General features: G+C 48.5%; 1 protein-coding gene across 1 annotated transcript in view; it reads left to right on the forward strand.

Moving 5' to 3' along the window:
• The first annotated feature begins 1,052 nt into the window (after positions 1 to 1,052).
• The window catches only part of PLXNB3 (plexin B3), a 77,164-nt gene continuing 54,060 nt past the window's right edge, over positions 1,053 to 24,156 (forward strand). The window contains exon 1 of the mRNA XM_066580597.1: positions 1,053 to 1,177. The gene's annotated coding sequence lies outside the window, so the exon portion shown is untranslated. The remainder of the gene's footprint in view (positions 1,178 to 24,156) is intronic.

Consider the following 24,156-nt stretch of genomic DNA (forward strand, 5'->3'; position numbering starts at 1 on the left):
CCAGCTCTCCATTCCTTGCTGTAACCTCAGCAGCGTACTGCGCATGCGCCTTGCGGATCGTTATTCCCACAGTCATCTGACCTCGGACGCAGTGGGAGTAACGATCCTCACAGGGCATGCGCAGCACGCCACTGGAGTTACAGCTAATAAAGGAGCGCGGAGGTGTGCGGGCACGGAACGGGCTTGATATGGCGCCTGAGCAGGATTACAGACGAGAAATACATGCCAAGAAACGGGCGCAGCGCTGAGGGAAAAATCTGACTTTTTTTCTGCAGAATCTGACTCCTCAGCTCACCTTCGGTTGTGGATTCCATCGCAGATTACCGGATGAAATGGCGCTGCATGCACTGAATGGACCCCATTAGGCGGGGGACACACAGGACCAAAATCCGGCGGAATGACCGCACGGAAATTCCACGAGATTTCTACTAGAGAAATGTAGCTTCAAAACCCGCAGGCTTTGGAGCGGCTTCGCCATTGGCATTCCGCTGTGGCGATCTCTCCCCACAGAGAGGAGAGAGGCCGCCGGGGAAACAGCGAAAGGATTGACATGCCGTGGATTTGAATTCCACAACGCATGTTAATTTCAGCGCGGTTTGGCCGCAACAGAACGGCCGCAGCGTGCGGATGAGGTTTTTGCAAATCTCGTCCACTATGCTGGCTAATCACGGAATTAAAAACGTGGATGGAATTTCCATGCAAAAAGTCCGCACGGACATTCCGCGGCAATTCTGCCCTGTGTGACCCCAACCTTAGTTCTGTCAGAAGACGAAGCAGTTCGGCCGTGCGGATTTCCCTTTTCTGCCCCCCAAAAAGAACCCCCACTGCAGATGAGAACGCAATAAGTGAACTTTCTGCCAAAGTTGTCCCAAAAAAGCTAAACTCTGCTGCATCTGAGTGACCATCAGACCATCCTTGTCCTGCCAGCAGCATTGTCTGAAGACACCTTAGGAAATGCAAGGAGTCTCTCAGTCCTGAGGACACCAATGTAGTAGAGTGAGCTGCACCGCCCAATGCCACCAGCAGAGGGCGCCGGCGGGCAGCGTCATGGCCGGCTGCGGTGGGAGGGGAGCTCGGGGCTCCGGCAGCCTCTTGTGTCCCGGAGAGCTGCAGGGAACTTCTTTCTGAGGAGTCTCGGGTGGAAGCTGCTACATGTGCAGGAGGACCCCGGGAGCAGGTAGGTAGTCGCCCACCCACCTCAGGTGCTGCTGCTCCCTGCTGGGGTCACAGGTGGAGGCACTTGTGCATGAATGTGCAGTCTGTCTGCCCCCCCCCTGTACTGGCCCTTTAAGGCACCTTTCACACGGGACGGAATATGCGCAGGACGCAGCAAAATACGCCAAATCCCGCAGATTCCGATGCGGAACTGCAGGCGGGTTTGCAATTCCGCATGAAAATCCGTAAGTAGCCTGCATATTTTGCGCCTCGTGTGACCTATTCTGTCCGTGTGAAAGGTCCCTTGGTTTCTGTATGTTGTACTTTTATTGCCGCGACCGCACTGTGGGGGTCAGTTGTGTCCTCCCCTCGCCGCAGCGTGTCACTGATTCCTGGAGTTTCGTTATTTCTGCGATTAGATATAACCGTAAACTTCTGGAGTCGTTTGGTTGCTATCGGCGATAATTACATTTATTTATGGGGGTGCTGTAGGAACTAAGAGGACGTATGGCTGTTCTCACTGCGCGCCATTTACAGATCTCCGTGACTTATGTCTTGGGCACGAGCGCTTCCACGCCGTCACATGGCCATCCGTGGAATGTGCGCTTTTTTTACTCCAAAAAATGGATACAAACGTGGTGTTTAACAAACCTGTAGGCTATAAGGGGTTAAACGTAGTGAGACTATGCATACCTGTGACTACAAGGCGCACGTTTCCGGGCGGGTTTGTTTTTTAATTTGTGGGACCGTAAAGCGCCGCCCGCTACGGATTTCTGTCCTACAAAAAAAAAAAAACATATGGAAACGTATACCTTTTTGTAACATTGTCAGTGGAAAACACGTATAAACGTGTCGCCGTGCGTTTCCGGTTTTTGTAATCAGATGCTTTAAAAGAAGGGGGAAAGAAAGTGTTGAACTTTGAAACCTTATTAAGAAAAAAGTTTATAGTGAAAACCGTACAGCGGCGAACCGCTTAGGGATGGAAACGCGCACATTTTTGCAGCTTTTCACTTTTGCCACATACATGAGCGCCCGTGCGGACGGCCCTAAACGCAGATACAAACACGGATGCCTATTATATTGGCGGGTGGGGATTCGCCAGCCTTATTGGCGGTTCCGCTCTTCTTACTTCCAGTTGTTGGGGAGTTTTCTGCCCCCTAAAGATCAGGATAAAATGACTGCGGGAGGCTTTTATATTTGGCGCCTGTCTCTGGCTGCACTGGTGACGTGTTGTGCCGCCACATGGTGCCGAGTGGCACAACACAAAGCTGCAGGCAACTCCGGAGTGTTGGTCTGGCGGAATCGCTCACTGTATGCATACAGGTCCAAGTTGTAGGGGTCACACCCAGCTTTCCGAGAACCCTGAATGGCAAATTCTTGATATATGCAGATTTACTGGTCAGTAGTCTGGGAAAGTTGGATGACCTCTCCTGTGGGGGCTGTAATAACAGACCTCTTAGCTGTCACCCCCTCTACCACAAGTCAGTAAGCCGGATCAGCGCTAGATCTCAGTACTGGTGACCAATAGTGTACTAGAATAGGAAGGCATGGATGCGCTACATGATGGTACTAGGCACTGGGGGCACCGGGACATGAATTTCAAATTTGTGTTGTGGCCCCTATGAGAGAGTAGTTGAAGAGTAGCAGGTGAGAAGCAGAAATTTGCATTCCATGCCTCTACTTCCGGTGGGACCGCTACTAGGACTGATGTAAGGAAGGTGTACTGGAAGTGTCCTCTTCCTGCTGTAGTAGGAGGAGATCAGCCAGGAAGTCGTCCGCTGGAGATTCAGGTACTGATCCGCGTTGAGTCGCAGGGATGAACACCGATACAACGATGGCGTCATGCATGTATCGTAGCAGAAGGAGGACACTTCAGGACACTTTTCTTACGTCAGTCCTAGCAGCGGTCCTACCGGACTTAAAGAGACATGAAATGCGAATTCCTGCTTCTTACCTGCTACTCTTCAACTTTTCAAGTGGGTTTTACTCTCTCTTAAAGGGGCCACAACACAAAATTTCAACCCATGTTGCGGGCCCCCAGGGGCCGTGCACCATACCATCGTGTAGCACGGTGTTTCTCACCTCCAGTCCTCAGGGACCCCAACAGGTCCTGTTTTGCAGCACCTGCAATTGTCAGAAAACCGCGAGCACCAGCGCCCGTGTAACAGCAACCGTACACAGGCCAAACGGACCCTGTAGGGGAGAGCGCGATTGGTCGCCCCCTATTCACGTTAATCCCTATCGTCAGTACACCCCCCGTTCACATGCCGAGATATGCTGCTGAGAATGATCAAATTTGATTAGCCTACCAATAAGCGTTTACTTGATTGTTGGTTCACGGGGCAGCGGTTGGGCGAGCGAGTGTACTAATGGACAGTTCACAATCATTGGCCCTTGTAAGGGGCCCTTAAATTTATCTTGGCCCTTTCATATAGGTGAAAGGATGGTTTGGTTGAGGTTGGGTTGCAACATGCTAAAGGTGCCCATATATCTGTTAAGAGCTGTTGGCCAAAGTGCTCGTTCGCCAACAGACCGGCGTTTATGTGCTTTCAATGAGTAGAGGAGAGTAAGCCGCTGCCAGACACCCTAGTGGACTTACCTGCAAGGAGGACAAAAGGCCTTAAAATTCAACACTCGTACTTCTTCCTTCTGCCAACATTATCTAGGGGTCGAGTTGAGAGACCCCATATACATACAACAGTTGACCGTTTGGGTTCGACTGACTTTTCCCTATTCTATATGGAGGCCTTTGGAAAGGTAGAAGACCACCTAAGATGATCTTCAGACACGTCTACGGGGCTTTTGAGGTGTCCTGCTGGTTTCTAAAATAAGGAGGCAGTGGTACTAGACGCGTTCATACATATTTGATGAACGGGACGTCTACATATGTCACCTGCCCATCCATTGTCAAATGTGTCAAGGAACTTGTTGCTGGCGCCCAACTTTTTGGGTTCTTTTCCGTTCAGTGTAAAGGCACACCCCGACTGAACAACGAATGAGAATTTGCTCACTTCTCGTTCGTCGTTCAGTTTCTGCATGCAAAAAAGTGAATGATGGATCGGCCGTGTAAACAGGCAGTCATTCATTTATGAACGACTGCCTTTTTACCGTGAATTGAGTCGGGTGGGCCTACTCCGCCTCCATTCACTAATGATGCTTGTTCCGGTGTAAAACCACAGGCACGACTATTACTGGGACAACCTGTTGGACATCTGCACCCAACAGGTCATCCTGTGTAAATGGGCCCTAAAAAATTATCATAGTCAGCTTCCTTTTAAGCCATAACTCCCAACATTTGATGACCATACTGTAGACCAGTGTTCCCCAACCGCAGTCCTCGGGGACCCCCAGCAGGTCATGTTTTCAGGGTTTCCTCAGTATTGCACAGGTGATGTAATTATTGTCGGTGCCTCAGACATTGCCACAGGTGTTCTTGCTATAGGATATCCTGAAAACCTGACCTGTTGAGGTGTCTCGAGGACTGCGGTTGGGAAACATTGCTGTAGAGCGACACATGAAGAGGTTATCTAAGTCCTGCGCTATTTTCTTGTAGCTTCGGAGTTATTTGATATAACGGTCATGTGACCGGGCAGAATTCTTGATTTGTAAAGAGGGTTTAGTGTTCCGGACAATCTTAACCCCGTGGCGAGTTCTGTCAAAGCATTCTTCTCAGGTCTGTGCCAAAAAATCTGCAACTTGTTCTCATGGCGGATTGTGAAGATTCCCCCGGGCAGTTTTTCCTTAATCTCTCCATGAATTCTTGCACTGACGGGACGTGACGGCCCCGGGGCTTGTAGCCGGTGCAGATGCCATTTTGGTCGGCCGGGTTTGGGTGGGGTGAGGGATGTTGGTCATATTAAGGGAGCCAAAAAAGAGTAGAAGTTTGCCATTGCTCACAACGTACCACTATTTGCTGGGCTTAAGTTGCAGGTCCAGCCCCACAAACAGCAGTAAGTCATGAGGTCACTTGTGTATCATCACGCTTTGGAAGCGAATTATTGCATATGGGTAACATGGTTTTCCACAGAGTTTCCCATCCTATAATGTTGTGGGATAGCACTGATCAGCTGATCCTCCAGCCTCTGTTAGTGCAGCCGAACTCAGTGTTCGCATGGGTGATCTGAGCCAGAAGTGTAAGGCTGGGTTCACACGGGGCTGATTTGCAACAGATCAGCGAAAAGCCTGCCTGCAAACCCATTTGGTGTGTAATTCATCACTTATTACTGTGCGGAATTCGCCCCGCATTGAGAGGAGTTGAATTCTGCAATGGAAACAGCGATAAAATGGACATTCTGCCGAATTTCATTCTGCACTTCATGTAAATTTGCGCAGGGGTTTTGGGCGAATTACTTCTGGAGCTTCTTGACAATATTTTCGCTTCTACTATAAATGCCAAAGAATTTCTGTGTGGAGGGTCCACATGGAAATTCTGGGGCAAATTTGCCCCATCCGGACCTCCTTCCTAATGGAAATCTTTTCTATTACATTTCCGGCTCCGCCGACCGATGCAAACATCAGCTCGACTTCACTGACAGTGCCCAGAGGATGAACTAATTGGTGGGGATCTTGATTAGTGGACCCCCACTGATCAACTTTTGACGACTTATGCTGAGGATAGGTCATCATTAGTAAGTGTTTGGAAAAACCCTTTTAAGATGGCTCCATTTGAGCCAGATGATGGGCACCGATCTATTTCGGCGCTCATTTGAAGGGCCTTCACGATGAGCACTGTATATGGTAGCTAAATGATTGATATACGATTGTTTGTCCCTCATACACTTTCATCACGGTCAGTAGCGCATCCCAACTACAAAGGCCTTTTAACTGTTTTGTCCGGAACCCTGTGGTACCCCAACACCATCATGGGGGCCTCATGTGCGGTACACATGGGAGATACAGTTCGGCTTCTATAGGATAATGTCGTACTGCCATACTAGACTAGATCGGGCTTGTTTGGGATTCGGGGGGTTGGTCGATGGATCGATTCCGCTCCATCATTTTTTTATGTACGGGAAAGCTGGCAAACTATTAGTCGTCTTCTGGTCTTGGTTAGCCACTCGCCTGATTATATGCCGGCCATATCCACTATTGCTGGGAGTTGTAGTTTGGCATCAGGTTGGAGACCACTGGCCTGCACTAATATACTGACCATCTTCCTGTAGGGAGTTGTTGTTCATGTAATTCTCTAAAGTTTTTCAGGGTCTAATTAATTGCTTTTCTTGTGACAATGTTGTCTGTAGCTCTGTATAATAGGATGTGGTCCATAGGAGCTCGCAGACAGGATACAGATGGAGTGAGATATATTGTTACGGTTCCTTCCATAGCTGGGAGAGGACGTCTTCTGGTGACATCTATCCGGGCCCCCCGTGCATCTTCCTGCTCTGTTGGGTTTTATCTTACCGACCATCATAGGAAAACGGACAAGACTTGCGACAGGAACAGATGCATCTTAACTGCGCCAAAATAAAGGGAAGGGGGTGCCCCATCCTGGGGTCTCCACTCCGTAGCAAAAAGCCGACCATGGGTGTGAGACTTTTCCTGGCAGATCTCATGTCTACAGTGGTTGAGAAAGTGGTGGTGGGGAAACGGGGATCAGGTTTGGCTTCAGCCCGTCCCATCCTATTTATAAGTTGATAAAGAAGCGTCTCAAGAGGTTCAGGTAGCTGCTGATCCCCCGCTCCTCGTAGAAATAACCTACCTACCTGCTTGGTTGGTTGGTTGAAACAGCCATGTTTATCACAGGGTCAGGGAAGATCAGTATTGATCTCTAGCTACTTTTAGCTGGCAGATTCTGGTTTCCATGATTGGTGGGTTGGCATAGTTTTTCATATATGGATCTGGAGTTGATGACCATGCCACCGCATGTGCTGTGAAGAATTGCCGTTGTGACCCTCAGGCTGCGTCCTTAGGGAGTGTTCACAGTGTTTCGGCACCTGTGATGTAACACCTCCCCGATGGAATCCCACAGCGTAGTGAAAACCGTTGTGTGAACTTTCACGTATCGGGCACCAGCCCATACATACGCAGACTGCCAGTCGGTAAACGGCGTTGCGCGGAAACTCTTCATTACGTTTTACTGCTCTCTAAAAGTGGCAATTAATCTGGGACTGGCCTCAGATCATACAGGACGTGACACATATCTAATGTTTATGGCCTCCTTGGCTCGTGATCTAATGAGAATGTTGACTCCAAATGATAACGACTACGTAAATGAAAATTGTGGACTGCGCCAAACTTATTATGTTTGCTACTTTTTAATGTCTATTGGAAAGCGTCAACATAAATTAATTAATTATGAAGGCCCTTACTTGGCACGGAATATTGTTATACATGAATGCCAGTCGTGAGGTGGCATAATTGTGGCTAAAGGTCCTTTGACACCGGCAGAATTTTTGAGCCCTGATCGCCATGTTTGCGAGTCATTTGGGGCTTGTTCAGCGCTAATTAGCCATTACTCTATGTTTGTTAGTGATGGTTTCGGCACATACAGTTCTATTGCTGTTTACACAGAGCGATGCTGCTGACAACATGGGATTTTTGGTGCCACATAAAAGATGCCATCACCCGACAAACAAGCTTTGGCTCATTTGTTGGGTGATCGCCAGCACCCTTCCTCGGGGCGATGATTGGGTAAGCAAACTACTTCTGATCATCTGCCTTCGTAAAAAAAAAATGGTTTCTACACTTAAGGGACATTACATCGGCAGCTATAGCATGCCGATCATTACTGCAGTATACATGCAGTACTGCAGTATACATACGGCAGGTCATAGTATGGGGACCAATCTTTGTTAATAAGATTGCTCATCCCCATACAGATTGCATTACTCGGCAGCGCACCCCACTGTTTACACGAGGACATGTGCTGCCAATGAGCACGGCGTAAATGATGCCATCAGGCGACAAATATTTGCGGGCAGATCGCTGACATGTATACACAGGCCGATGATCAAGAATGAACGTCCATACAAACAGTCGACTGTCCGGTCATCACCTGGTGTAAACAGGCCGCACGTGTTTTATAAATTTAACCGCCTAAAGTGGAAGCTGTCGCTTCCATGTAATCTAATGAGAATAGCGCTCCTAGTGGCCAAATCTTACATGATTTGTATGTGCTAGTAAGGGGACTATTACACGGGCTGACAGTTGCCCGAGTAATCGGTCAGAAGAGCGCTTACAGGTGACTGTCGTTCCACGTAAACACGGGACCCAACAATGTAAGTGATCACTTGTCGGGCTGCTTGGAGTTCTGCTCCCATAAAAACCAGGCAACTGTCGGCCCTTGTGAACAGGCAGTCGTTCGTCTATGAGTGACTGCCTGTTTACTCTGAATGGAGGAGAGTGGCTGAAAGATGTTACCGCTGCGCTCTGCTGTCATTCAGTGAGCGATTGAGTGTAAAAGTACAGGATTGATCATCATTGGCCGTCTGTTGCGCACTTAAGCGCCCTACTTAAGCGGAAAAGCAGGAGTTTACCAAAAAAATCTGTACTGTGCTTTGCCGACGGCGAGTCGTGCGGACCGTGCGCAGTACAGATGAAGAAAAAGAAAAGCAGGTACGTGCGGATGCTGCTGCCGCCAGGGGCGGATTCCGCATGCAGAATCCGACCGGCCCGTGTGTGTGAGGCCTAAGAGTCTAGGTAATTTTTTGTTTTTTTTTATCACCTCCAAGGTGACCACAATGCCGAGTATTGTCGTCTTTCCTACCCAATGATCCGGTGTCTTCTCTCATTTTCGTTTTTCGCCCCTCCCAGGGCTGATGCGCTGTGTTTACCCAACTGCAAAAAAAATCTCAGGTTGAATCATAAAGTTACTCATCAACAGAACAAAGCAGGAAGGAGTTCTATCCAACCGAGGAAGAGGTTCCCGAGGAAGATGAGGAAGACACGTCTTGAGGCTGGTGTTCCTCTGAGCATAAAAATCTTTGTACTCTCCGTCGGGCATCCCCGTAGCCAATTCATCTGCCCATGTAAAAATAATTGAAACAAATGCCAATCGGCATGTGCGGCGGTGGGCGCTCGGTTACATCGGGTCTCGTACTACTCTAAAAGGAACTTGGTGGCGCGCCTTTCTTACATGGTCTGAGAATCAGCTTCTGGGGACAACAATCCCTACTGCCATCGGTCATCCCCATAGGATTGCCAACCATCCAGAAAGTAGCCATAAAAATAGGGCCGTTTCTTCCATTATCAGCTGTGATTCTTTGGAGGCTGTTGGTAGATGAACCAGTTATCATGGGTGTAATTATGGCTTTACAGCCCACAGTAAATGCTGGTAATGGGTTCATATCCGTATCGGTGTCATCGCTTATCTTTATAGTTCGTTAGGATTTTCTGATTTCTCCATAAAAAATGTCTGACTGTGATTTTTGAAAAGGTTGTCCAGAAAAAAGAAAAATTAAGGTTGGCAAGCCTGTAGACCCGCTGTACATCCTGCTGCGCACATGGGGCGATGCCAATCGGCAGGCACACTTGTGCTCATTGAAACGGAACGATCATCCGAAGAACAAGCGATCGCTCGTTTGTCAGCTGATTGAACGTGTAAAAGGACCTTATTGCTAGAAGCAGTGAATTTGGGCCATAGTTGTCCCATTTACAAGCAGGCGCCGATGCTATTTGGTTTTTAGCTCCCCTAAATACCAAGCGACTGTTGGGTCGTGTAAACGGGAGTCGCTCAGTCTTTGAGCGACTAAATGGAGATGGTTGGTCAGAACAATCCCCGGACCGCTCCATCTCTAGTCATAGAACGACTGTAAAGGGACCTTAAGGCAGGAGATAAGTGACTGATGGACACCCGGCAATGCTGAACGACGAACCAGCCAGTGTAAACAGGCAGTTGTCCCTTTAGCAACAGGCAGTTGTCCCTTTAGCAACAGGCAGTGGTCCCTTTAGCAACAGGCAGTTGTCCCTTTAGCAACAGGCAGTTGTCCCTTTAGCAACAGGCAGTTGTCCCTTTAGCAACAGGCAGTTGTCCCTTTAGCAACAGGCAGTGGTCTCTTTTAGCAACAGGCAGTGGTCTCTTTTAGCAACAGGCAGTGGTCTCTTTTAGCAACAGGCAGTGGTCTCTTTTAGCAACAGGCAGTGGAATGATCCCCGTCCTGCTCCACCTTCATTCACTAGTGATGATCATTTCTGTGTAAATGCCCAGGGAACAGTCCTCGCTGGGTCAAGTGTGGGCATCTGTGCCCGACAGGTCATCCTGTGTAAAAGGGCACTAATATATACTATAACCTAAATATAGGAGGCACTGTTATGTGTCCTCTATAGATGTACTAGTCCTGATTAATGGGCATTTTTCGCTTGTGGCCTCGATATTAAGCAGCAGTTCACATATCTGGAAATTTAGGGGCATTTCCCCTGAAGTTGTGTTTTTTGTTGTTTTTTTTTTTTTTTTTTTCCCCATCTGATTCTTTGCTTTCCCCTAGATAAGCGGTGGCACAGATGTCTGGCAGCTGCTTATCGCTCACTCTGTAGAATAGGGGTGCATTTTGACACAAAGATGATCGCTCAAAAGATGGCTCATTTTGCATAAAACTACTACTTGGTACTAATGCCTAATAGTACCAATTAGCAGTGTGCGAGCCGCCGGGAGCTGTAATCAGGGAACAGACCACCCGCTGTACACTGAAAACATTCCCTTTGATCTGCCAAGGTGCTGACAGATGAAGCAATGTAATCAGCTGTTATCAGCAGTCCTCGGCAGAACACAGCCTGCGGTCCTGCTTATCAGCTGTTCTGCCGAACGTTGGATTTCATGCCGAACTGAAATTCATAATTGGCAGAAATGTGAAATATGGGCACATTTAGACACGATTTTGGCTCAAAAGACGGCTTTTGAGCGAATTTTGAGCGATAATTGTTGTTTCTAAATGGGTCTTAAGACATCTATTATACCGAACTAAATGTTTATGGCATTAAGTAGATGGCTGCAGTCTGGCATCAGGATGGAATAGACATCATACTGATTGGATTTTATGGATCTACTCCTATTACTTTCCTAGGAGATAAGCGGCGCCAGAAGTGTATTTTTATTTGCTTTTACGTAGCATAAATGCAGACACATCCGTTCCCCAAAATAGCGATCTGTGGCGGGATTATTGTGGTTTTTGGATGCCGCCACCTGCCCCTGACAGTCCGTGGTGGTTTCATGTGATAATGAGACCTGACAAAGCAGAGGGAACGTTGTACATATGGATCCAAACCTGAAGCAGCGGACAGAAGCAACCATATATAATATAGAATGCTCTCTCTTCCTACCTCCCCAAATGCCCAGCTGCTTCCCGCCTGAACGGTAGCCGTGTCCCCTCCATTATGTCCTTGAGTCATGTAGCCACCTCCTATGTACGGCTGGCTTGACTTCTACTACTTCTATCTGCTATTCTGGGAAGCCACATGTATTTCAGCCACTGATTCCCTATTGGATCCTGATGATATTCTTGCATCTAGTTTTATCCATCCTCACTCTCCAGACACTATTTTACATGGTTGGGGCCTACAGTACTACTATCCTGAGCTTCCTAGTTCATGAATAGAATGCGAGAACTGCAGTGAAGACTGACACACAGGCGGAGCAGGCTCTAATGGCTACCATAAGTAGTTGTCACCCAGCATCTGCAACACAGTAGAAGACTAAGGTACCTGAGAAGCGGTTGAATCAAGTCATGAGGCCGTGTTAATGCGAGGTGCCACAGGTTTTCACATGCAGCATTTTCAGTAGCAGCTGAGATTTCAAAAATTTGCACTAAATCTGCGTGGAAATCGACCCGCGTGCCGAACGTAAATCTCCATCCTGTCAATTTTAACGCACTCTTTAAGTGTGACTTTAGCCGCTGTGGATTTGCTGCGTATCCTGGGACGTGATATGCCATCTCTTTATGATTGGTGGGGTCTGATCTCTGGGACCCCCAACAATCCTGAGCAGGAAAGGGCTGCAGTGCTGATCCAGCTTTGGCCTTTTCACGTTTTTTTCCCAGTACAGCGGCTCCCCCGACTACTTGACTGTAATGACTGCAGCCGGGCCCGTTCCGTGGGTGGCTCAGGGGCCACTGTGCAGTAAAAAGCTGTGAAAGGGCTGCAACTGAATCGGCACTGCAGCCCTTAGATCTTTAAAGGGACTTTTCCAGCACTTGAAGAAATACAATTTCTATTGGTGACTGACAGGACCTCAACAGATGATCGTCGGGGACCCGCTGTTCGGATCAGCGCAGGGTCGTTGTCTTAGCGCAGGAAGCAGATAGCGCTGACCATAGTGCAGTGGCCGGATTGGTACTGCAACGCAGCACCCATTGAATTCAACGAAGCTGTGGTATGGTCAACGCTTTCTGCACTAACGGCCCTTGGGAATCATCTGATTGGTGGGGATCTGAGCGACGGGTCATCAACACTAGAAAAAAAAAGTCCAGGAATTGGGTCGTCCTTTAGGGTCGGTGACAGGTAGTCGGGGGCTGTATTTCTCGTACTCTCCTGCTTCCTAATTCCCGTGGTGCCCGCTGTTAAAGTTGATGTGCCAGCCGAAAATCTGACTCTTTCCAGAGTCCTGTGCGCTCGCACTCCTATTCTGCACGCCAGAGCGATAGTCGTTCAGAGAATGAAGGCAGAGCGCGCCGCAGATCTATTCTGGCCGCCGCGTTCATTCATTACAAACATTCATTCATTCATAGCTCACACGGGCTGATAGTCTTTAGGGGAGCTAAAAGCTGAGCGCCTCTGACAAGCGAGCGACTTCTCGCTCTGCCCGCAGCCTCCTGTAAGCGGGACGACTGCCTGAATTAACGGTTTGCAGCAATTACTTGGACGCATCGCCCCGGTTAGAGGCAGCGTCGGCTGTATGGCTTTGGGCGTTGGCGGTTCCGCTCTTGGTGGAGGTGAGAAGTTGTTCCTGTAACGACCTCCCCGCAGCTATAATCTCCTTATTACCGGATTTGATAAGCGGTGAGCCTGGCAGTTACCAGGCGTGTTGTGTCTTCAGCCTCGCGGGGTGCAGGAGCTTCTGGAAGTAAGCAGCAGGGAGCAGGTGGCGGCTCCATTGTAAGCCGGTCCATTAGTCAGACTGCTGTATTAAAAGGAAGGAAATGTATACTGGTGTGTTCGCTCGACTTCACGCGGTGGACGCACGCTGCCGGCAGAGGGGACCGCCTGCGTCTGGTCTGTGCTAAGTAGAAATGATTCCATCATCCGGCAAGGTCCTTCAAAGCATCAATCCTTCTGCTTTCATATGTCCATATTTTCAGCCCATTCACTGAGCTGCAGTACCGGATACCGCCATAGGCAAGGATGGCGCTGTTTCTTGTACGCAAAAACTGACCAGGAGCTCCTGTATCAGTGACTCCCTAAGATCTGGTCTTAAAGTAAAACAAAACTTTTAAAAAACTTTTGACATGTCAGAAATTTGATCAGTGTGGAGCCGGGTACGGAGATCCCTCTCAATCAGTAAAACAAAACGGCAGAAGTACTCGTCTGACAGCTGCGCCCGTTGCTGTCGCCACATTTACGTGCGCCGTGGACTTTCTATGGAGCCTGTACACCGCTCTGAGCCCTTCGATCAACGTGTCTGTCCGTCTGTTTTTGCGATGAGTGGTCCGGCCCACCACTGATCAAAAGTTTTGACATGTCAAAAGTTTTTAAAAAGTTTAGTTACCTGTTAAAGGGGTTGTAGCACAACTGCAAGTTACCCCCTATCCATAGCTGAAGGGGGGCGGCACTTTATTTTAGCGACCGGTGGGGGTCTGAACACATTGACCCCCTTCAATATAATCTTGTGCTATGTTAGTATGAATTTTGTACATATATTTACTTTCAAACACTGATCATCCTGCTCTATGAATAGAATGCTAGAACTACAGTGAAGACTGACACCAGGCAGAACGGTGGGAGAAGGCGGTAAGGAAAGCTGTGATTGTTGGTTGCCATATTTTATTCTCTCTCTATAGGAGAGCAGGAATATCCAGGAAGAGGGTTTCTTCTACTTGTATGTTTCCTCCTTGCTGACTGCTTCCCTGCTGAGCTTGTCTTTCCCTGTATGATGATACAGGGATAATTACGTAGAATCCCTTGGCTCTGGAGATGCACTCTGTGGTCCTCGGCAGAGATGATTGCTCTGGCTCCCCTCCCCCACACCTGCAGAACGTGTCTGAGCGCGGCGGTTCCGTCTCTCCAGGAGCGCACACCTGACTCTCCCGTATGATCCCAGGCTGTCGTCACAAGGGGATAATCGGGAAGCAAACAACATCGCGGGGCGGCTCTATCGCTGCCTGTCTCTACGGCTTTCTTTGGAGGCGGATTATATTCGTAGAAGGCTGACTATTCTGTATCCGAGATCTTCTACGTGTTGCTTTACAACTGCAGTTAAACTACAACTCCCAGCATGCCCTGACCGCCTATAAGCAACCCCCTGAGAACTGCGCCCCCAAGTGCCCATGTAAATTGGGGAGTGGTGCACATGCTAGACCGCTGCCACCTCCGTCCACAAAAAGTAACATCCACGATAAAAGGGAGTATGGTTGGGGACATGGCTTATCACGAGGTATGTTCTTGCCACCATTACTTCAGTGCCCCAGTAGTATTAGTGCCCCTTTTAGTGCCACCACTAGTATTGGTGCCCCCTTTAGTGCTCCTAGTTATAATAGGAAGGGAAGTGGAGCAAACCCGGGTATGTGCCTGGGGCAAGAGAAGTAGGTAGGTGCTGCCAACCAGGTTCAATGCCTAACCCAAAGGAGGGGAATGGGGAAACCATGTGAAACACAGGTAAAAGCCCCGTACACGGCACAAATCTCCAAAGACACAAGCAAATGGGTGAAGGCGGTCTACTTTCCAATAGAACCGGCAATTAAACACATTTCGCGGCAAAGGAGCCCCTTAATTTCAATAAAACCAGCAATAACTTGAAACATGTTTATTGGCAGTTTTACTGAAATAGACCGTCTTCACTTATTCGCTATAAGGACATTTCTTTTGCAGGCTTGTGCCGCGTGCTAGGCTGTTATCTTCTATTTTACCCCAGTTATAATTGGGCCCCCTGTAGTGACCCCAGTAATAATAAGGCCCTATTTAGTAGCCTCAGTACTAATAGTGCCCCCTTTAGTAATAGTGCCCCCTTTAGTGAGCTCAGCAGTAATAGTGCTCACTTTAGTGAGTTCGGCAGTAATAGTGCTCACTTTAGTGACCCCAGCAGTAATAGTGCCCCCTTTAGTGACCCCAGCAGTAATAGTGCCCCCTTTAGTGAGCTCAGCAGTAATAGTGCCCACCTTAGTGAGCTCAGCAGTAATAGTGCTCACTTTAGTGGCCTCAGTAGTAATAGTTCCCCCTTTAGTGACCCCAGTAATAGTGCTCGCCTTAGTGGCCCCAGTAGTAATAGAGCCCCCCTCTAAGTGCGCTCCCCAGCTCTCAACCTCCAGCTGGGCAGCAAGTGCTAGAACTCACTCTGAAGCTCTGATTTTCATGCACTTAAACTGTGTATTTTGTTGGTTTTGTGGGGTTTTTTTGTGTGCGTATTTACTGCATTTTTCGCGTGCACAAAAAAAGCGCAAGAAGATCTTAGATGTTTTTCCTGCCTCCATGTGTAAATCCGCAGTGCGTACACCTGCATCATGACTGCTCACTGCAGCTTTACACCTTCCTATAAACTTTAATGGCTAATTTGGTTTTGTAATATGGAGCAAAATAGGGCAGGGTGCAATTTAAATTTTTTTTTTTTTTTTTTAATGTGGGTCATCAGAAAAAAAAAAAAACCTGCACGTGTGAATGGCGGCGCTCACTTTATAGGCTCCGAGTTCTGTCATTTACTAACTCAGGCGTTAAACTTGTCCGTGTAAAAAAACAAACAAACAAAAAAAACGTGAATGGTTAAACAACGCAATATTTGTATTTCTGCAGATTCTTGGATTTATTTAATCTTCTACAACCGGGTCCAGCCTGCGGCGGTCGTGTCACGCTTAGGGGTGTAGTTAAACAATGGGGTCCAGCCTGCGGCGGTCGTGTCAGGCTGAGGGGTGTAGTTACACAATGGGGTCCAGCCTGCGACGGTCGTGTCACGCTTAGGGGTGTTGTTAAACAATGGGGTCCAGCCTGCGGTGGTCGTGTCACGCTTAGGGGTGTAGTTACACAATGGGGTCCAGCCTGCGGTGGTCGTGTCACGCTTAGGGGTGTAGTTACACAATGGGGTCCAGCCTGCGACGGTCGTGTCACGCTTAGGGGTGTTGTTAAACAATGGGGTCCAGCCTGCGGTGGTCGTGTCACGCTTAGGGGTGTAGCTACACAATGGGGTCCAGCCTGCGGCGGTCGTGTCACACTGGGTCCGAGATCACTGCTTTATGCCATAAGTCAGGTGCATGATATGTTTTGGAAGGTGATCATCGCTGATTGCTGTCAGTACTGTGCCCGTAGGGGTTGTCATAGGTATTCAGCCTGGAGGGCTAGGATTAGCTTGCATTATGATAGGAAAACAGTGGAAAAGATGGGAGACAAATGATATTCGTAATGGCACCAGAAAGCATGATTAGTCTCCGGAGGCGGCCATAATTATTAGGGCTCATTCACATGGACATATACGATTTTGCTGTGTGGAAAAATGGACCGATTTATTACTGCATGTGTGTATGCTTGTTGCATGTGTTATATATATAATTTTTTTATTTTTTTTATTTCCGTGTGTCATCGGTATTACACCTGTGCCAAAAAAAATACGCGACCGCTCGCCTGAATTGAGCCGGCAGTGACTGCTCTGACTCTACTGCTCCGGGGGAGTTTTTACGGTCCCTGGATAACCCCTCTAATGGGTCTGCATGCTGACTGTATTTAGTCGGTAAAAGATACGAGCTGCACGCGAACAGAAAATGGGCCCCTAATAGGTTTTAGCATTGCTTTTCCTTATCTCTATGACCAGATAGGTTTTCCACTCTGGTGTGAAGATTTTGGCATCCACTCTTTTGCCCTCCTCCTCATCTTGAGTTTGGCCCACAGAGGCCAATCAGATTCCAGCTTTCATCTCCTCAGAGCTTAGTTTAAAATGTAAGGTGTTAACTGATTGGTTGCTATGGGCAACAGTAGCTGTTCTCCTCAGGACATGTCTTATATTTCAGGCCCAATATGTCTCCACTACAGACTTTACCTCAGAGACCCCCTGATTGTTGGGCGGTCTTGCAGCAAATCCTCCATTTCTTTACATTCACCTCTTCATGGAATTCAGGGGTGTCAGACTCCTTTCACTGCATATTTACACATGAAGGCAGGAGAAGTCTATGGGAGCTTCATTTTTTTAAATTTTTTTTTGAGGACGTGAAATCCCCGCGCAAAAAACCTGCACATTCAGTGAATGCGCACCGTTTTGGCCCGTGAGAATGCTGTGTAGTCCTCGGGCCAAAACTGCATCCGCCATGTGAATGAGCCCTGAATGTAACTTCTACTTAACATAGAGCTCTGTGCCCTATGATGGGGTTTCCTCCCCCACCACCTCTTCACCAGACTTCCTACCTTGGAGGGTGGCTATGGTGCCCGGGTAGGGCTGGCAGAGCTGTGCCCCCACCTGTGAGATGCTGAGCAGCGTGGCAATGGCTGCCACTCCCTATGCTGGTGCCATGTGCTGGTTGCATCCTCCAGGAAAATAGAGGGCCAGTCCTTCTTTGACCGATCCTCGTTGATTTAGCCCGCAGACCTTGAGTTTGACATGCGATTTAGGTTGCCTGCACACGGGCAGGTGGAATTCCGCAGCGGACTCCGGCCCTGGCAGCAGCGTCCGCATGTACCTGCCTTTTTCTGCATCTGTACTGCGGATGGTTCGCACAACTCGCTGTTGGACATTCGCAGTATAGATTTTTCTTTCAAACTCCTGATTTTCCCGCGTCCTCGCCTAGCGAAGACATGGCATACGCAACCTGTCCGCAATGTCAATTTGCGGAAGGGCCATGGATTAGATGGCTTCCGTTGACTTCAATGGAAGCCGTCCGTGCAAAAATGGAACATGCTGCACTCTTTTTTTTTTTTCTTTTCCCTCCCTGAACTAAAACCGCGATTGGTTTCCGCTCGTGTGCAGGATGAATCCCTTTTCTACAGCATGCTATGGAAGGTATTTGCTGCGGAACTCGGAGACGGACTCCTGCTCCAGATTCCGCAATGCAGATCCGCCCGTGTGAAGCCGGCCTTAGTTTAGAGAAAAATGAGGAGAACATGGAGTAACGATTCCTTTAAATAATAATGGCCGCTAATTCCAAAACTCCTAATTCTCTTCATATCGCACCCACAGAGGGGCATTATTATCATATGATTGGTACTGTCACCTCTGTGTGCGTCTGAATGACTAGTACACAGATAAATCGCCCATCCCCCACTGCCAGCGACTGCGAGGGGACATTAGTACATGACCTGAATCCTCAGAATGTCTCTATCGGATTTAGTCACTTCCTGGGCTTTGATTTGCATTGGTGGCTGATGAGTTTGCATTGTGATGTGATAGAGGGGCTCAGTGTGTGCAGACTGCTGCGATGCGAGGCGGTACCAGGATCGGCGATGTCGGGGTTAATGCTGTATGATAGGATTGGAAATCTCTAGACATGGGGTGCTTTAACATGGGCCGATTTTCAGCCTGTTTGAGCGCCAATCAACAGCATGTTAATTGGTCTCATTACTGCCGTTCACATGAGCAGAGGATTGCTAATATAATCGTCAGCCCCCATACAGGTGGCAGTTGGCAACAGCTAATACCCCGGTTTACATGGTTGATCACGGCGTGTGCATGCAGGACGATCATCGGGCAAACAACATTCATGCCCGATTGTCACCCCGTGTAAAAGGGCTTTAAAATGACCCTCCTTTTGGGACAAATTTTGCATTTTTTTTTTTTTTATGGCAAAATTCTCTGCAATCTCTTCACTTCGCCAATTCCAGGTCCCGTTTTTCGTCCCTTCAAGATGGCCAGTGCAATCTTCAGACTACCTAATCCCCACAGTGTATTGGTACTGTTTGACTACCAGTGCACGCTACCTGCTCTCTGATTGGCCAGAGCTGCTCACATGAACAGTACTAGCCAATTGCAGAGCAGTGCACAGAATTGGGTAATTAGAAAATTGCTGCAGACATCTTGGCCGATAATGGGGCCAAGAAGTGGTGTCAGGTCATCAATAGTAAAAGTCCCAATCATTGGGATCCCTACCCATCGGGATCCCTACAGATCATCTAATTCCTGGCACTGCTGTCAGTGCCAAGAGCGCTGGAAGCAGATAGAGCTGTCAACATTTGCAGCGGCCTGGTTTGTTAATACAGGCACCGCTCACATTGAATTCAACTAGAGCTGTGCCTGCAGTACCAAACTGGGCCACTGCAATACATACAGTGCTGTCTGCTTCCAGTGTTTTCCCCACAGGCAGCCGCTCAGCGATCAGTTGGGATCCTGGGTGGTGTACCCTTGTCAATCAAGTAGTAATGACCTACCTTGAGGATAAATCATTAATGGTAAAACTCCCAAAAGTCTTGGACTGCAGCCATAGTCGCATCAGTGGAGTTGTACAAGCTGGCAAGGGTGAGTGTGCCCCAGCCTTGGCTACTTCACCATTGAATTCATTGAGGGCTATAGAAATCTGTGTACAGATGCAAACACGGAATGACCAAACTGTCACAGGACGTCTGATTATATGTATGTTTCTCAGAACTGGAGATGTGGGACATGAAGTAGTCCTCATGGAGGCAGGGCTTCTTGTAAGCCCCCGTGATGAAAAGAATTAGGGCGGCTGCACGCAAGCGTAATTCGCTGCATGTCGGCCACATTTGACAGTCGAGCGGCACGCAGCAAGTACATTGCGTATTGCCATCGCCATGCGCTATCTTGGCGTGTATTATGCACCAAGGTAGAGCACGCTGCACTATGTGTGACAGCATGGGAGTCTATGGCAGATTGGTACAGCAGATTCTGCGCGAGAAACCCATGCGCAGAATTTGCTGTAAGAATACGTTCGTGGTAAGGAGCCCTTATTGTCAGCGGCTGATAACAGGGAGCAATAGATTACAATGGATTGCATTTATTTGCGTCATATGTGAGACGTCATCAATGATATTAGCACCACCTGCCCTTTAACTGACTTGTTGGCCTTCTATGGGAAGCTCTTCTCCACCCCCATCCAGGGGGAAAAATTTAGGACTAGCTGAAAAAAATCTAACTTGGCAGAATATCAATTGGTGTGATTGTATAAGACTGCGGTATACGGCGGCGCTATATATATACAGCTCGGGGCTGCCCGCCAGGTGCAGGAATGGGGTGGCGGCTTATCCTTCCTCTGTGCTGAGCTGGTGATTACAAGGATTAGCCCACAAAGCCCTATCTCTAATATGACTGTTTGCTTTACACAAATCATTTCATGCAGATGGGACCCCCGCCCCACCAGACAGATTCCTGCTGCGCTCTGAAGTGTCAGGACTCCGCACCTCCTCCTCCTCCCCTGTCTGCAGCAGGTACCGGGGGATTAAAAGCCAAAACAGTAGCTCAAACACCAAGATAGGGACTTCTCCTCCCCAGGGCAAGTGCACAAATACTGCTGGCTGGGGCCTTTCTGCAGCGCAGTGACCCACAGGGGTTAAATATCAACCATATTTGTGTGCAGATGGATGATAATGGAGGTTACATGTTGTGGTGTTTGACAGGGATCTAGATGGGAAGGGATTGTCCAGGATTAAGAGTTGTTTGTTTTGTTTTACAGAAAAGGCGCCACTTTTGGCCACAGGTTGGGTCTGGTATTGCAGCTCATTCCCTTTACACTGACTGGCCTTTGACGGAACACTCAGTGCTGCAACCTCTCGCGCCATAGTGCCAGGATAAAAATCGCAGCATGTTCTATCTTTGGACGCACCCGCGGAACACCTCGCCCGTTCGCAATGGGACGTTAAAAGACCTCGCATGGGAAACGCTTGGGATCCTCTGACGCATGTGAAACAAGCGCCTGAGGATCGCAATTTCACAGAACCGATGCAACGGGTTAATTAAAAAAAAAAAATTAAAACTGCCTTGCATCGGCGTGAAACACCGTTGGCAAGCGCTTGCCCGTATGAATGTAGCCTTAGGCTATGTTCACACAGTGCGATCCACCACACGGATTCCGCCTGCACAACTGCAGCTGAAATCTGTGGCTACTCTGCCAAGGTGGACCTGCCCACAGATTTGCCTTCGTCAATGGGCAAAATCCATGTACGGAATTCCAATGCGTCTGCATGTGAATTATGGACAGGTCACTTCTTGATGATCTGCGCAGAAGTATGTTGGAATTCGGCATGCAGCTTTTGCCCGTTGGCAAGGCTAAATCCGAGTGTGGCAGAAAAGCGCAAATTTCTGCAGTAAGTGATGACTTATTGGAAGTATATGCCATCACTTTGTGACCGGTGGGGGAGCAGCTGCCGGGACGGTCCTCGGTATGTAGCAGCGGCATTGGGCAGTGACTCATTGGTTGGCATTGCTTCGCCTTTTTCCCACTCTCTAAAAATACACTGATGAGTTAATTGGCTTCCTATGGAGTAGGCCGAAGGGCGTCTGAGATGAGGAAATCGTATCACGAGCCCCGATGAGGGCAGAGATGTGAGCAATGATCTCTTTACAGCGCTGGTGCTATATAAGTCGGGAGCGGAGCTCTATATACGCTGCTGCCTGTTAGAGGGGGAGTCTCAGTAAGACAGACCCTCTCCGTATGTCCTATTGAGGCCTATGGACGTCATAAGGGGGCCCTTCTCTAGGAACCGATGCGGACGCCCGCCGCGGATTCCGCAATGCAAAGCCATTCGTTTGCAGGCGGCCTTAAAGTTTATCTGCGACTACACTAGTCATTACCTATCCTCGGGATTTGTCATCAATAGTTGCTTTTCGGGGTCCAGCGCTCAGGATCCCTGTTGATCAGCTGATTGAAGAGGCCACCTTCAGCGTCAGATGAGCTCTGCGACCACCTCTCAGGCATATGACGTCACATCATCAGTCACATGATCTGAGAGCAGCCCAGCCCCATTCATGTGAATTGGATTGATCTGCAATACCCGGCACATCCACTATGTAATGCATGGCGCTGTGCCTGGTGTAAATTGAAGTGACAGCAGTGCTCACCCCAGTCATCAGATCGGTGGCCGAGATGTGAACACCACTCTATAGGAGGTGGTCTGGATGATGGAAACAGCAGAGTGAGGCTGGGCTGCGCAGTTTTCGTAAGTCCTGTAGGAAGTCGTTTAGGAATCGTCTTGGCTTGCTCTGCCGGAACGGTGTCCGGAACTCCCATTGACTTCTGTCGGAGTTTAAAAAACAAAAAACAGCATAACAAAGCCATTTCTGCAATCCCGACCAGTTCTGGCCACCTTGTAGAGCCTGAAAGAGTGGACCAGTTCACCACGTGGGTGGCAGCTATCTCATGTCTATGGCATACACCGTGGACATATGGTAAAGGTCTGAGATGGGAATACCTCTTTAGAGGGGAACTCCCATCTTGGCTTTTCACAGTCTAGTTGGGAAGCCGCTGCTATAGTTACCGGCTACACGGCTGGTAAAGACAGTCAAACGCTTCAGCCCACCACGGTTTTCATTGCGCTCATTGAAGTGAATGGGAGCTACATAAACAGAATAGCCCCCCGCGCCATACGCTGTTGCCGTGGCACTCATTCACTTCAATAAGAGCTATGAAAAGCTGAGATGGGAATACCCCTTTAAGGGTGTATTTACATGGATATATTTTCTGTCCGTATTCAGTCTGTATTTTTACTGACCGACCGCGCATGGCTCCATTGAATTAAAATGATGGATTCAAACGTGTTTTTTTCTTTAAACAGACCGATGTACTTTGAAAAAAAAAATCACAGCATGTCCTCTTTTCGTTTGTTTTCATGGATCAGAATTGTTCATTAAAGTCTATAAGTGTGTTAGAAGAAAAAATGCAGGCCATTAACTAGCTTAGTTTGCATGTATTTAGAGAACAGCGGGTGGTCTGTTCTGTAAATACATCACAATTGTTCTCCAGCGGGACAGCAGCAGAAAGAATGTTATCAGTTCTGCCTGCGGAGAACTCAGCGTGCGGTCCCTCTTATCAGTGACAATGGATTTTAAGCTGAGCTGAACTCAGAGATGGGCGAAAAGTGCACAATGGGCACACGTTTACACGTGTGTGTAAAAGGGCCTTAACTGTATATATTTATCTGCAGTTGTATGGAAATCTCTGATAAGCTATTGTGATTTCATAGTACACTACGAAGCGACAATCTTGGTTCTGCTACTTGTGTATATCTCGGGCCAATAGAGCTCATGCCCACGGCCTCGTTGGATTCCAACTGCGAAATCTCCACTATAAAGAGGTATTCCCATCTTGGATCCGGCGCCCCACAGAGACCCCATACTCACCTCTCTAGATCCGCCGCGAGCGTCTCGGCCGGCGAGCTGGCATGCATGCATAGGTACAGCACATGACGCGCCGGCAATGGGCTGTGACACGGATTCCTGCAATTCTCCGCAGTTCCCACTGCGCGGAATATTGCTGGATGGACGGCTTCCATTGACAGCAATGGAAGCCGTCCCTGCGATAATTTTTTTTTTTTTTTCCCGGACAGAATAGAACATGCGATTCTCCACCCCCCCCCTCCCCCCCCCCCCACGCGAGAGGAAAATTGCAGGTAATTTCCGCTAGTGGGCAAGGGAGAATCATTTACTATCGCATGCCCATGGACTGTCATTGGTTTAGAATTCGCGGCGGGCGTCTGGCGGTGAATTCCGCAGCGAAAATCCGTTTGTGGGCATTAGCCCTTTAAAGCCCTTTTACACGTACAATCGGCTTGTTTGCTACTCTTCCGGTTTAAACACCGATCATCCCGTCGCTCTCATTCACTGATACAGCGAACTGTACGATCCTGTTAAATCGAGCGGACTGCGACATTGTTGCCTCCGGCGAACGATAATTGTTCCGTCAAAAAAAGCCTTTGACCCCCCGCTGAGATTTACTGCTCACTTCCCACTAACTATTGTGATGTCCGTGACTGAGGGGTCCATAAAGTCTTCCTCTCGGAGCT

The sequence above is a fragment of the Eleutherodactylus coqui genome, chromosome 10 (assembly GCF_035609145.1).
Source record: "Eleutherodactylus coqui strain aEleCoq1 chromosome 10, aEleCoq1.hap1, whole genome shotgun sequence".
NCBI classification, from domain to species: domain Eukaryota; kingdom Metazoa; phylum Chordata; class Amphibia; order Anura; family Eleutherodactylidae; genus Eleutherodactylus; species Eleutherodactylus coqui.